This window comes from Macrobrachium rosenbergii, chromosome 49, assembly GCF_040412425.1.
Source record: "Macrobrachium rosenbergii isolate ZJJX-2024 chromosome 49, ASM4041242v1, whole genome shotgun sequence".
In the NCBI taxonomy this organism is placed as follows: Eukaryota; Metazoa; Arthropoda; class Malacostraca; order Decapoda; family Palaemonidae; genus Macrobrachium; species Macrobrachium rosenbergii.
In genome coordinates this window covers 1,874,235-1,889,177 of record NC_089789.1, presented here as the reverse complement: position 1 = coordinate 1,889,177, position 14,943 = coordinate 1,874,235, and the positions used below count along the sequence as shown (strand labels likewise).

The following is a 14,943-nucleotide window of genomic DNA, read 5'->3' as shown; positions in this document are numbered from 1 at the left end:
GAAACCAGAGAGGCTCAAAAATAAAAAAAACAATTTTTCGAGGGGCACTATATACACTTCTTCTGTCTCTCTCTCTCCCTAGAAACCAGAGAGGCTCAAAAAGAAAAAAACAAATTTTCGAAGGGCACTATATACACCTTTCTATCTCTCTCTCTCACTTTTAAACCAGAGAGGCTCAAAAATAAAAAAAAACAATTTTCGAAGGGCACTATATACACCTCTCTCTCTCTCTCTCTCTTTCTATTGAAACCAGAGGCTCAAAAAGAAATCAGAAAGGCTCAAAAAGAAAAAATTTTTCGAAGGGCACTATATACACCTTTCTATCTCTCTCTCTCCAGAGGCTAAAAAAAAAAAGAGAATTGAAACCAGAGAGGCTCAAAAGAAAAAAAAACAAGTTTCAGAAGGGCACTATATACACCTCTCTGTCTCTCTCTCCTTTCCAAAAAAAACAAGAGAGGCTCAAAAGAAAAAAACAAAAATTTTCGAAGGGAACTATATACACCTCTATGTCTCTCTCACACAAACCAGAGAGGCTCAAAAAGAAAAAAATACACCAATTTTCAAAACGGCACTATATACACCTCTCTGTCGCTCTCTCTCACATGAAACCAGAGAGGCTCAAAAAAAAAAAAACAATTTTCGAAGGGCAATGTATACACCTCTCTGTAACTCTCTCTTGAAAACCAGAGAGGCTCAAAAGAAAAAAATTTTTCGAAGGGCACTATATACACCTCTCTGTCCTCTCTCACTGAGAGAAACCAGAGAGGCTCAAAAAAAGAAAAAAACACCAATTTTCGAAGGGCACTATATACACCTCTGTCTCTCACTCGCTACGAAACCAGAGAGGCTCAAAAAAAAAAAACACCAATTTTCGAAGGGCACTATATATACACCTCTGTCTCTCACTCAGCCAGAGAGGCTCAAAAAGAAACCAGAGAGGCTCAAAAAAAAAAAAAAAAACTTTCAAGGGCACTATATACACCTCTCTGTCTCTCTCTCTCCAGCTACGAAACCAGCTCTGTCTCTCTCTTAAAAGAGAAAAAATTTTCAGAAGGGCACTATATACACCTTTCTGTCACTCTCTCCTATGAAACCAGAGAGGCTAAAAAAGAAAAAGAACAATTTTCTAAGGGCACTATATACACCTCTCTGTCTCTCTGTCACTGCAAAACCAGAGAGGCTCAAAAGAAAAAAAAACATTTTCGAAGGGCACTATATACACCTCTCTCTGTCTCTCTCTCTTTAAGATACCAGAGAGGCTCAAAAAAAAAAACAATTTTCGAAGGGCACTATATACACCTCTCTGTCTCTCTCTCACTGAAAACCAGAGAGGCTCAAAAAAAAAAAACAATTTTCATTTCACTATATACACCTCTCTGTCTCTCTCACTGTCATAAGAAAACCAGACAGGCTCAAAAAAGAAAAAAACACCAATTTTCAAAGGGCACTATATACACCTCTCTGTCTCTCTCACCTTCTCTGTCTCTCGCTAAAACCAGAAACCAGAGAGCCTCAAAAGAAAAAAAAAGACACCAATTTTCGAAGGTCACTATATACACCTCTCTGTCTCTCTCTCTTTTACCAGAGAGGCTCAAAAAAAAAAAAACTTTCGAAGGGCAGTATATACACCTCTCTCTCTCTCTCTCTCCACTAGAAACCAGAGAGGCTCAAAAAAAAAAAACAAAAACAATTCTCTCTTTTTCAGGGGCACTAAAAAAAAAAACAATACACCTCTCTGTCTCTCTTTCGCTATGAAACCAGAGAGACTCAAAAAAGAAAAAAAAAACAATTTTCGAAGGGCACTATATACACCTCTCTGTCTCTCTTAAAAAAAAACTTTATGCTAGAAACCAGAGGCTAAAAAAAAAAATTTCGAAGGGCACTATATACACCTCTCTGTCTCTCTCTTGCTACGAAACCAGAGAGGCTAAAAAAAAAAATTTTCGAAGGGCACTATATACACCTCTCTCTCTCTCTCTCTCCACTGAAACCAGAGAGGCTAAAAAAATTTTTCGAAGGGCACTATATACACCTCTCTGTCTCTCTCTCTCACTATGAAACCAGAGAGACTAAAAAAATTTTTCGAAGGGCACTATATACACTCTCTGTCTCTCTCTCAATTTTCGAACACTATGAAACCAGAGAGGCTAAAAAAGAAAAAAAACAATTTTCGAAGGGCACTATATACACCTCTCTGTCTCTCTCTCACCACAAAACCAGAGAGGCTCAAAAAAATTTTTCAGAAGGGCACTATATACACCTATCTGTCTCTCTCTCGCTACGAAACCAGAGAGGCTCAAAAAATTTTTCGAAGGGCACTATATACACCTCTCTGTCTCTCTCTTCATGAAAAACCAGAGAGGCTCAAAAAGAAAAAAACATTTTCCTCAAGAGCACTATATACATCTCTCTGTGTCTCTCTCTTGGCATAAATGAAACCAGAGAGGCTAAAAAAAATTTTTTTTGAAGGGGCACTATATACACCTCTCTGTCCCCTCTCTGTCTGACGAAACCAGAGAGGCTCAAAAAAAAAAAAATTTCGATGGGCACTATATACACCTCTCTGTCTCTGTCTCGCTACGAAACCAGAGAGGCTCAAAAAAAAAAAAACAATTTTCGAAGGGCACTATATACACCTCTCTGTCTCCCTCTCGCTACGAAACCAGACAGGCTCAAAAGAAAAAATTTTTCGAGGGGCACTATATACACCTCTCTGTCTCTCTCTCGCTACGAAACCAGAGAGGCTCAAAAAAGAAAAAAAAACAATTTTCGAAAGGCACTATATACACCTCTCTGTCTCTCTCTCGCTACGAAACCAGACAGGCTCAAAAACAAAAAAAAAAAAAATTTTCAAAGGGCACTATATACACCTCTCTGTCTCTCTCTCTCAGAAAACCAGAGAGGCTCAAAAAGAAAAAAAACAAGTTTCAAGGGCACTATATACACCTCTCTGTCTCTCTCTCAGTTAAACCAAAAACCAAAGAGGCTCAAAAAAAAAAAAACAATTTTCAAGGGCACTATATACACCTCTCTGTCTCTCTCTTAAAACCAGAGAGGCTCAAAAAAAAAAAAACAATTTTCGGCAAGGGCACTATAAACCACTCAAAAAAAAAAAAAAATTATGTCTCTCTCTCCAGAGAGGCTCAAAAGAGAAAAAACCAGAGAGGCTCAAAAAAAAAAAAAAAAAAATTTTTAAGGGCACTATATACACCTCTCTGTCACTCTCTCTGAAACCAGAGAGGCTCAAAAGAAAAAAAACATTTCGAAACCAGAGAGGCTAAAAAAAAAAAGAAGAAAAGAAAAAAACAATTTTCTAAGGGCACTATATACACCTCTGTCTTCTCTACATGAAACCAGAGAGGCTCACTATCTGTCACTCTGTCTCTCTTCGCACGAAACCAGAGAGGCTCAAAAAAAAAAAACATCTTCGAAGGGCACTATATACACCTCTCTGTCTCTCTCTCTACGATACCAGAGAGGCTCAAAAAGAAAAAAAATTTTTCTCTTGAAAACCAGGCACTAAAAAACAATACACCTCTCTGTCTCTCTCTCACATGAAACCAGAGAGAGGCTCAAAAAAAAAAAAACAATTTTCGAAGGGGCACTATATACACCTCCCTGTCTCTCTCTCTGCTGAAACCAGAGAGGCTCAAAAAAAGAAAAAAACACCAATTTTCGAAGGGCACTATATACACCTCTATGTCTCTCCCTGTCTCTCGCATGAAACCAGAGAGGCTCAAAAAAAAAAAAAAACACCAATTTCGAAAACCAGGAGCACTATATATACACCTCTGTCTCTCACTCATGAAACTGATGAAACCAGAGAGGCTCAAAAAAAAAAAAAAAAAAAAAAAATTTTCAGGGCACTATATACACCTCTCTGTCTCTCTCTTTGCCAGAAAAAACCAGCGAGGCTCAAAAAAAAAAAAAAATTTTCGAAGGGCACTATATAGACCTCTCTGTCACTCTCTTGAAACCAGAGAGGCTCAAAAAAAAAAAAAAATTTTCGAAGGGCACTATATACACCTATATGTCTCTCTCAAGCATGAAACCAGAGAGGCTCAAAAAAGAAAAAAACAATTTCTCTCTCTGAAACCAGACAGGCACTAACAAAAAAAAACAATTTTCGAAGGGCACTCTCACCTATCTCTCTCCAGAGAGGCTCAAAAGAAAAAAACAATTTTCGAAACCAGAGAGGCTCAAAAAAAAAAAAAAAAAAAAAAAAAAACAATTTTGAAGGGCACTATATAGACCTCTCTGTCACTCTCTCCACTATATACACCTAAGATGAAACCAGAGAGGCTCAAAAAAAAAAAAAAAAAAATTTTCCAAGGGCACTATATAGACCTCTCTGTCACTCTCTCGCTACGAAACCAGAGAGGCTCAAAAAGAAAAAAAAAACAATTTTCGAAGGGCACTATATACACCTCTCTGTCTCTCTCTCGCTACGAAACCAGAGAGGCTCAAAAAGAAAAAAACAATTTTCGAAGGGCACTATATACACCTCTCTGTCTCTCTCTCGCTACGAAACCAGAGAGGCTCAAAAAGAAAAAAACTTTCGAAGGGCAGTATATACACCTCTCTGTCTCTCTCTCAAACATGAAACCAGAGAGGATCAAAAAGAAAAAAACAACAATTTTCGAGGGGCACTATATACACCTCTGTCTCTCTCTCTCTGCATGAAACCAGAGAGGCTCAAAAAGAAAAAAAAAATTTTCGAAGGGCACTATATACACCTCTCTGTCTCTCTCTCAAATGAAACCAGAGAGGCTCAAAAAAAAAAAAATTTTCAAACTATATAGACCTCTCTGTCACTGAAACCAGAGAGGCTCAAAAGAAAAAAAAAAAAAAAAAAAAATTTCCAGGGCACTATACACACCTCTCTGTCTCTCTCTCTGTTCTCTCTGAAACCAGAGAGGCTCAAAAGAAAAAAACAATTTTCGAAGGGCACTATATACACCTCTCTATCCCTCTCTCAAAAACCAGAGACCAGAGAGGCTCAAAAAAAAAAAAAAACAACTTTCAAGAAGGCACTATATACACCTCTCTGTCTCTCTCTCTCTTGAAACCAGAGAGGCTCAAAAAAGAAAAAAACAATTTTCGAAGGGCACTATATACACCTCTCTGTCACTCTCTCTCGCATGAAACCAGAGAGGCTCAAAAAAAAAAAAACAATTTTCGAAAGGGCACTATATACACCTCTCTGTCTCTCTCTCAACTTGGACCAGAGAGGCTCAAAAGAAAAAAAAAAACTATACAATTTTCGAGGGGCAAAAAAAAAACTATATACACCTCTCTATCTCTCTCACATGAAACCAGAGAGGCTCAAAAAAAAAAAAAACACCAATTTTCAGAAGGGCACTATATACACCTCTCTGTCTCTCTCTCACATGAAACCAGAGAGGCTCAAAAGAAAAAAAAACAATTTTCGAAGGGCACTATACACACCTCTGTCTCTCTCTCTCTCTCGCTACGAAACCAGAGAGGCTCAAAAAGAAAAAAAAAACAATTTTCGAAGGGCACTATATACACCTCTGTCTCTCTCTCTCTCGCTACGAAACCAGAGAGGCTCAAAAAAAAAAAAACAATTTTCGAAGGGCACTATATATACCTCTCTGTCTCTCTCTCTCTCTTTTCAGAAGGGCATGAAAACAGAGAGGCTCAAAAAGAAAAAAAAAAACAATTTTCGAAGGGCACTATATACACCTCTCTCTCTCTCTCTTATGAAACCAGAGAGGCTCAAAAAAAAAAAAACAATTTTCAAGGGCACTATATACACCTCTCTCTCTCTCTCTCTCTCTCTCTCTCTCTCTCTCTCTCTCTCTCTCTCTCTCTCTCTCTCTCTCACATGAAACCAGAGAGGCTCAAAAGAAAAAAAAAAATTTTCGAAGGGCACTATATACACCTCTCTGTCTCTCTCTCTCGCTACGAAACCAGAGAGGCTCAAAAAAGAAAAAAAAACAATTTTCGAAGGGCACTATATACACCTCTCTGTCTCTTTCTCGCTACGAAACCAGAGAGGCTCAAAGAAGAAAAAAAACAATTTTCGAAGGGCACTATATACACCTCTCTGTCTCTCTCTCTCACTACGAAACCAGAGAGGCTCAAAGAAGAAAAAAAACTTTCGAAGGGCACTATATACACCTCTCTGTCTCTCTCTCGCTACGAAACCAGAGAGGCTCAAAAAAGAAAAAATGATATTTTAATGATAAAATAAATAAAGTCCGACAGAATTTCAAAATTCGCGGCACACGCATTGGCCGGGCAGGTGGTTAGTACCCATTCCCGCCGCTGGGAGGCGGGTATCAGGAACCATTCCCATTTTCTATTCAGATTTTCTAACGCCACTGACTCCTGAGGGGAGGAGGGAGGGCAATATGAATATATCTGTCAGGTAAGTATGAACAAACTTTATTTTATCATTAAAATATCATTTTGTTCATGAGACTTACCTGCCAGATATATATATAGCTGAATACCACCTTTGGAGGGGGTAGAGACAGCCAAGAATTAGGAAAAACCAATTATTGGTAAAATTATTTTGGTTCCTTATCTGATAGCGTAGCTGACTGAGTGGTTACTGTCACTCTAGTCTGCTTCTGCTTTACTAGAGACCCCAGCGAGGTAGTGACCTATATAGCTGGCGACTTCTAGATGATCTGTCAACGGGGGCGTGACCACAATGTGACTAGATCATAGACCATACAAAGAGGACAAAAGAGCATTACTAACCACCTAACCAACACCTAAAGCGTTAGTCTGCAAAGGATTGGGAAGACTGCCTCCAGTAGTCGACCCAACAACCATAAAAACACAATTAAAAAGGGGATAGGATCAGAGTTACCCCCTGTCCCCAAGGTTGCTGAAGCAGCAATGTATGGTCCCAGCGAAAAGCAATTTTCGTATGCTACCTAAACATCTTGCCAAGAGTGTGAGGCAAACACCGAATTGACTTCGCCAAAATGTGGCACTGAGAATGTCACTGAGTACCATATTTTTCTTGAACGCCATGGAGGTAGCAACTGCCCTCACCTCGTGAGCGTTAACTCTCAACAGCTTGAAGTTGGAGTCGTCACAACTAGAGTGTGCGCCCTTAATGACGTCCCTAATGAAGAATGCCAGTGCATTCTTCGACATAGGTTTAACTGGTTGCCTCACAGAACACCATAAAATATCCGAGGGACCACGAGTGTCCTGTGTTCTTTAAGGTAGTACTTGAGAGCTCTAACTGGACATAGAACTCCCTCAGGTTCCTGTCCAATAAGGTCTGCTAAACCTTTAATTTCAAAGTGTCTAGGCCAAGGGTAAGAAGACCTATCATTCTTAGCCAAGAACTTAGGCTTAAAGAATAGACAGCATTGTGTTTCTTGAAGCCCACATGACGGCCTCGAACTTCGCTCACTCTTCCGGCCGTCGCCAGAGCCGTGAGGAATGCCGTTTTCGAGTAACATCCTTAAGAGATGCAGAGTGGAGAGGCTCAAAAGGACTAAACATCAAAAACTTGAGCACTACGTCCAAGTTCCAAGCAGGGGGAACTAGCTGAGGAACCTTGGACGTCTTGAAAGAGCTCGTAAGATCGTGGAGGTCCTTATTGTCAGACAAATCTAATCCTCTGTGTCTGAATACAATCGAAAGCATGCTCCGATAACACTTGATAGTCGGAACTGCTATATCGAGTTTTTCTCTTAAGTAAAGGAGAAAATCCGCAACCTGGCTCACAGTGATAGAGGAAGAGGAAAAGCCCTTCTTTCTACACCAACCTTTGAAGGTTGCTCACTTCGCTAGATATATCCTTTAGATGAAGAACTTGGCTCTAGCGATGGCCCGTGCCACCTGGCCAGAAAAACCCCTTCGCTCTGACCAAGTTTCGATAGTCTGAAAGCAGTCAGGTTCAGAGCGGGGAGATTCAAAGATATCTCGCGAAGTGGGTTTGTATGAGCAGGTCTGCTCTCATAGGAAGGGTCCTCGGAACGTCTACCAACCAGAAGAGAAACTCCGAGAACCAGTGGTTCGAAGGCCAAAACGTGGGGATGAGAGTCATCCTCGTCCCTTGTGAGGCCGCGAACTTGCGTATGACTTCTCCCAGAATTTAGAACGGAGGAAAAGGCGTAAACATCTATTCCCGTCCAATCCCAGAGAAGAGCATCTATCGCAACTGCCCCCGGGTCGAGTACAGATGATCTTTATAGAGGGAGCCACGCTGTTCTTGAGGTCGTGAAAAGATCCACAAGATGGCGACCCCAAAATTTCCAAAAATCTTGGCAAACCTCCTGATGAAGGGTCCATTCCTTCGGCAGGAGTTGATGGCGCCAACAGAGCAGGTCTGCTCGAACATTTTCGACCCCTGCAACAAAACTTGTGAGAATCGAAATGTTGCGAGCATAGGCTCAAAGAATAATCTCTCTTGCTAGGCTGAACAGGGAACAAGTTGTATTGTCCGAGTTTGCTAGAACTACACGATTGCAAACTTGGACCTCGAAGAATGGAGAGCTAAAAGATAGCCGCCAAATCTTTGAAGTTGATGTGCCAGGACACCTGTTCCTCTCCAGGTTCCTAACACTTCCTCTCCCTCTAGTGTTGCCCCCCAACCTGTTGACGACCCGTCGGAAAAACAACACTAGGTCGGGGTTCAGAAGCTTGAGGGAGATCCCTTCTGCAATTTCGTTGGATCGAGCCACCACTACAGATCCTCTTTCATATAAGGAAGAATTCTCAATTCCTCTTTCAAGTCTTCCTTTCTTTGCCAGTTCTCCAACAGAAAGAACTGAAGAGGCCTGAGATGCAGACTCCCAGTGAAACAAACTTCTCCAGCGAGGAAATGGTCCCCAGCAGACTCATTCATTCCCTCACCGAGCATGTTTCCTTTTCCAAGAAGGCCGAGACTTTTTCGTACATAGAAGTTGCCGTTCTTGCGACGGAGACACTATAAAAGCCGCTGAATACATCTGAATTCCCAGACACAATGGACAGTGAGGGGATCAGCTGCGACTTTTCCACAGACCAGAAGTCCCAGGGACTTCACGAGTTGCAGAGTCAACTGAAGGTCCTCCAGATACCTTCGCGCTCGACAACGCTCGAATCAACCAGTCGTCCAAGTAGAGTGAGATCCTGACGTGCGACAGGTGCAACTGCATCGCAACGTTTTTCATGAGAAGTGTAAACACCCTCAGAGAAAATGTGACGCCAACAGCATCTGGTGTTCCCAGGCGGTCACCCATCCAAGTACTGACCAGACCCAACGTTGCTTAACTTCGCTGATCGGACGAGAAGCAGTGCTTTCAACATGGTATGGCCGTTGTGCAGAGTCCAAAGCAGAGAGCCCTGAACTGGTACGTCTAGTCCCCCAAGACAACCTGAGATACTTCATCGAACGTGGATGAATTGGGGCGTGAAGATAAGTATCTTGGAGATCCAAAGATACCATCCAATCCCCGGGATGAAGGGCTCCTAGTATTGACTGCGAGGTCTCCATCTTGAACTTTTCCTTCCGGACCAAGTTGTTCGACCTGTTGACGTCCAAGACGGGTCTCCAGCCTACTGAAAGTTTTGGGACTAGAAACAATCTTTAGTAAAATCCCGGGGAACTGCGAGTCCAAGACCTGTTCCACTGCTCTCCGCTCGAACATCTGTTCGAGCAGGTCAAACAGAATTTTCTGTTTGACAGGAAGGCAATTGGGAAACAAAAAACAAAGGAGGAGGAGACAGGAAGGGAATCAAGTAACCTCTCTCTAACAGTAGGAGGGACCAAACGTCTGCCCCTCACTCTTTCCAGGCTTGTGCAAAATGAAGCCTGGTTGCTAAGGGAGTCTGGAGATGAAAGGAGTCACTTGCTACCTCTTTTGGAAGTGACATTCCTTCGGGAAAAAACTCTCTCTCGTGGTGCGGGTCTCGTGTTGCTTCCCATGGAAGCCCCTTGTTTATAGGCAATTATTAGCTTTCGTTTACTTTTTATATCATTGAGATCGGTGCATTCGATATGAAGGAGATGCAGTTTGAATGTCGATAACTTTAGTTTTGAGAAAAACGAAATTTTTTGCTTCTCTGTGTATTTATTTGCTTGTTGTTACACAGTTTGATGTTTTTATGACATATTGAAAAGCCAAAAAATAGACTTGCAAAGTAATATAACTTCGCTAAATGAAGCGAGTGTCAAAACACGGCTCAGGTTGGGCAGCGCGACGTCTTACTTAGTCAAGCTCTGAGCTGCTACTGACTGACTGCCACTGACTTCCCTGCGGCATTCCCGTCTTTCGCTGATGCGTACTAGGTCCACAGGGTTGCCATAGATCGCATTAGATATTATTATTTCATAGCTAAAAGGAAATTACCACCGATATACTGACAATATCATTACATTATACGAAAAATGCAATTTTGTCTATGATAGGGTTACTGTTTTGTTTATAACTATGGCGAACTTTAAAATAAAACTTTCTGAGGAGAAGATAGTCAGGATATGTATGATGCCATATATAAAATATCCCAGAAAATTTGATTTCCTATTTTTTCGACAAACGCTCCCCTTAAGACAAAGACAACTGCGAAGGTGGAGAGAGAGGAGCCGAAGGTTGAAAAGTCTCAGGAAACATATCCTTAAGAAAAAAGCCAGAGTCTGATAATCAGAGGAAGAAGAAGACGAAAGATGTTTCTCTTCATCCAAAGGCTGTGACGAAAGAGGATGTTCTTCCCCAGCTGGCGGGTCTTGAGTGAGTGGTGAAAGTAGTTCTGATTCGCCGATACGTAAGCGGGAACTCCCGCGAACGAAGAAGTCGTCAACTAGAGTACGTATAGTAAACATAAAAAAATGTGGAACACTTCACGATTAGCGTGTCATCCTTGCGCAGGGGCCATGCTAGTCTTCACTGTATCGTTCCAATTTTAGAATATGTACTGCCGAAGCAAGTATTGGCTAAATTAAGAAGGACATCAGATGTTGAAGCGGGTAGTTGTGCGACATGATGTACAACTGGAGCGGCGTCAACACAAGACTTGAAGCTATACGGCGAAGCGAGCGCGGAGCGTCATGGCGTGACGCACGAGAGGCTCCGTGGCAAGTACTAGAAGAGAGTCACAGCGTGGGCGCGTGCGAAGCGTCATGGCTGGCGCGCGCCGGCGTCAAGGTGAGGCGCGTGAAGCGTGAGAAGCGCACGAAGAGCAAGACGCGCTCCTGGCGCGAGTCAAGAGAAAAGTCCAACACCTCAAATCGGGGAAGACGAATAGGAAGCCACTACACACTCTCTCTAGACGACAGACGAGAAGCCCCAAAACATCTCGCAGACGAGGAAGACGAAGCGGGAGACGAAGGTGAAAGTCTGTACCTCTTAACAGGCAGTTTCGAATCTTGAAAGGTCCATGAGAGCATCCAGCTGTTGTTGCAAACCCAACAAAATCTTACGTGTTGGAGAAGCAACTCTCTCGGGAGAAGGGCTGAACCTGAGAGAAGGAAAGGGGTGAGAGACGTATACTTCCTTCCACAGGGGAAGAAGCTCTAGCCCTTGCCTTAGCGCGACAGGGGGTCGAGTAGCGTCATCATTCGAAAAAACACTTTATTCTCTTCTGCGGAGGAATATCTTCGAGGAAGAGCACAAACGTCTAGAGGAAGAGGACGTGAAGCGTCCTCTCCTCTAAGCTTCTCTTAAGAGGCCGAGAGTCCAACCGAGAGCTCCAACCCCGAGGCGGGGAGGACGTGTCGGAGGACGAGAAGCAATCCTTCAGGATGCGTGCCTGTGCACGATCCCTGGCAGCCTGGGTAGCGTCATCAGGACCTGCCGAAGGGGACGCCAGATCGGTGGGAAGCCCCGTAACCCTCATGCGGCTTTCGACATGCCCCCTCCTGGTCCTGGGAGTTCGACAGAGGTCCAGGCCTAGAGGCATTATAGGGCCGATCTGACGCCCCTCCACAACACTAGGGGCACTAGCACTAACACTTTGCGTTTGAATCGCGTTCACTTTAGTTTCAAGAGCACGCATTGACTCCAACACGAGAGCCAGGGTATTACCTCTGCAGCAACAAACTACAGGGTTAGTACTAAAATTTTCTACAGGGTTACTAGTAGGAGAAAACCGTTACTGTCCATCTAAGGATGCACTCAAGGAGGAAGATCTCCTCAACCTATCACGCTCCAATTTAAGCAAATAGGCTTCATATTTCTTCCACTCACCCTCAGATAATCCTCACATTCATTATACCGATTATCATAGAGCATTGAACACCCTTACATATCATACATAAAGTGTGAGGAACTATCAAAATCTTCGATAGCCTCACCTTACATTCACCCAAGCTACAGACTCAATAGCTAGAGGTAAGACATCTTAATTATAAGAAAAGTCAAAAGCAAAATCAAAAACGGTCCACAAAGAGCGTATGCCAAGTCGCAGATCCAGTCGAATACCAAAAACAACCAAAATACTTAAAGTGACAACAAATTTCGAAATCCAAATGGCGGAGGAACTGACAACAGGTGTTGACAGTCCGGCGACGGAGAAAATCTGAATAGAAAATGGGAATGGTTCCTGATACCCGCCTCCCAGCGGCGGGAATGGGTACTAACCACCTGCCCGGCCACTGCGTGTGCCGCGAATTTTGAAATTCTGTCGGACTTCGGAGAATACAGCTATATATATATCTGACAGGTAAGTCTCATGAACAAAAAAACAATTTTCGAAGGGCACTATATACACCTCTCTGTCTCTCTCTCGCTACGAAACCAGCGAGGCTCAAAAAAGAAAAAAAAAAACAATTTTCGAAGGGCACTATATACACCTCTGTCTCTCTCGATACGAAACCAGCCGAGACTCGCAAAAGAAAAAAATAAGTTTTCGATGGGCACTATGCGCATATCTCTCTCTGTCTCTGTCTCTCTCTCTCTCTTGCTACGAAACCAGCTGAAGCTCACAAAAGAAAGACAACAATAGTTAAAACCTACAACATTTACTGAATGCTTTAGACACGAGTTTAAGGAATCACACTGATAAAATACATAGTGCTACAGATTGCAGTACAAGAGAGAGAGAGAGAGAGAGAGAGAGAGAGAGAGAGAGAGAGAGAGAGAGAGAGAGAGAGAGAGAGAGAGAGAGAGCTTGTGGTTAAAAGTTACATTGCTGGCAGAACGAATAGCCACGCATTAAAACTTCCATGCGTTTTGGATTTATTGAAATTTTTCATAAAACATTGCTTGTCTCGGACAGAGCGAACACCAGAGAATGACTATATTTGTATTCTTTAGGACACCACCTGTATTCGTTTACAGGAAATCCCTGTAATTAATATCTTTTTTCAGATGTAAATGCTTCTGTATGTAGTTACTTTTTTTTATTAAAACATACAATGTATTTATACATATAAATATATATGAACAATGAGGAATGCTAAACGAATGCATTAACGAAAGATTTTGTTACTCTTAACCGATTTTCACAGGTGTACTGATGACGTAATCGACACTGATGGCCCAAGACCTACAAGAACAAGTAACATCTATTAAAGAGACAAAAATAATGATCTTTTGAATTGTGTTTACTCTTTCTTCCATCAACAAATGCGAGCTCTGCCACACTTAGAAAAGATCATGTTAACAACTTCCCAATGGCCCTGACTATGACCTTATGTTTACTGACACTTTAGTAAAGACAAATTTATTGAGAATCCCCCGAAATTGGTGTCGTTCACATTGCCTCTAAGTAGGATTTCTTGTACACAGCTGAAGGCTAAGAGGAGGCATTCATTATTCCTCTTCCCTGAAAGTGGTCGCAGTCACTGGCCAGGAACGGGAGTGCTCCGGCTCCCTAAGGACTGTCCACACTAGCAAACATTGCTTGCAAAGCAAACAGTTTGGAAACTGCTCGCAAATTGTTTATAAACAGTTTGCAAATTTTATTTCCAAACAATGTTTCCTAGTGTGGACAGGCCTTAAGGAGTACAGATGTCAACTCATACTCTCCGATATACTTTTTGTCTGGAATCACACAGGTTTCTTAGACGTAGGCGGGCAAAATCGAAAAGAAGTGATGTATCTGTAATGATGAGGTTATTATGATACATTTTTTTTAACGATAGAAATGTTTGCTCTTTAATGTAAACAAAAGGTTAGATGCTATTTAAACCGTTTGGGTAATAAGTGTAAGTGATTAATTTCTTCCAAGGATTATTATGATTTGCGTTAAAAAGTTTTGGGAACGTATGGGAATCGTCATACTTATTTTTCTATATTTGTTTTCAAAGAGTTAGACATCATTCTAATTACTGTGCAACATTTCAAAACGTCTGAAAAATCTTTATAAGGTCCACTTCAGAGTAAGGCAAAAGGATAGCAATTATCAATGAGCGTATTTTATCTTTTCCCAATGTACTGATAAAATGAATGGAGTTGTGCAGTATATGTTTACCTATGAAAGTGAAACACCTTGCTAGTGACAATAAACTTGGCCTTTCACTGATGCAAACCAATGGAAATAAAGGTTGATTTGTAGGGTGTTATCCTTTGATTTGTAGGGTGTTATCCTTTTGAAAAACAAATCAGTTGTTGGGTTAAGTTATATACTGTGTTTAGAAATAGTTACATTATAAATTTATTTTTTGTCTTATAAGTAAAAACGAGATTATTATACTTTCCATTCGTGATACCAGACAAATTAAATAAAAAGATATTTATTGGCACACTAAGATCTCCTCCTGTGTGAAAACGTGGTTTAACATCGTTAGTAATTCGAAAAACTCGTCTCTTTTTTTAACATTATCTTTCATTCGCTTTTATCACAAACCCTGATGATTGCTGACGGCCCATTAATACGTTTGACCCCGTTCATAGCCCCCCCCCCCTCTCTCTCTCTCTCCCTCTCATCCTTTTCATTGTTCACTCTTTCGTTTCCTTAAAGGTACTAAGCCAATTCACAGGTCATTAAAATTGTAAGACTACGATTTATTGTGGGAATAAATTTTCG

At 41.6% G+C, this 14,943-nt stretch overlaps 2 non-coding genes across 2 annotated transcripts; both read right to left on the bottom strand.

The window, feature by feature from the left end:
• Window positions 1-9,181: 9,181 nt before the first annotated feature.
• Window positions 9,182-9,300, bottom strand: LOC136832464 (5S ribosomal RNA). The gene has a single exon (XR_010851227.1). It is a non-coding gene; the product is annotated as a 5S ribosomal RNA (ribosomal RNA).
• Window positions 9,301-10,800: 1,500 nt separating this feature from the next.
• Window positions 10,801-10,906, bottom strand: LOC136832458 (U6 spliceosomal RNA). Its single transcript, XR_010851223.1, has one exon. It is a non-coding gene; the product is annotated as a U6 spliceosomal RNA (small nuclear RNA).
• Between the last annotated feature and the right edge of the window lie 4,037 nt (window positions 10,907-14,943).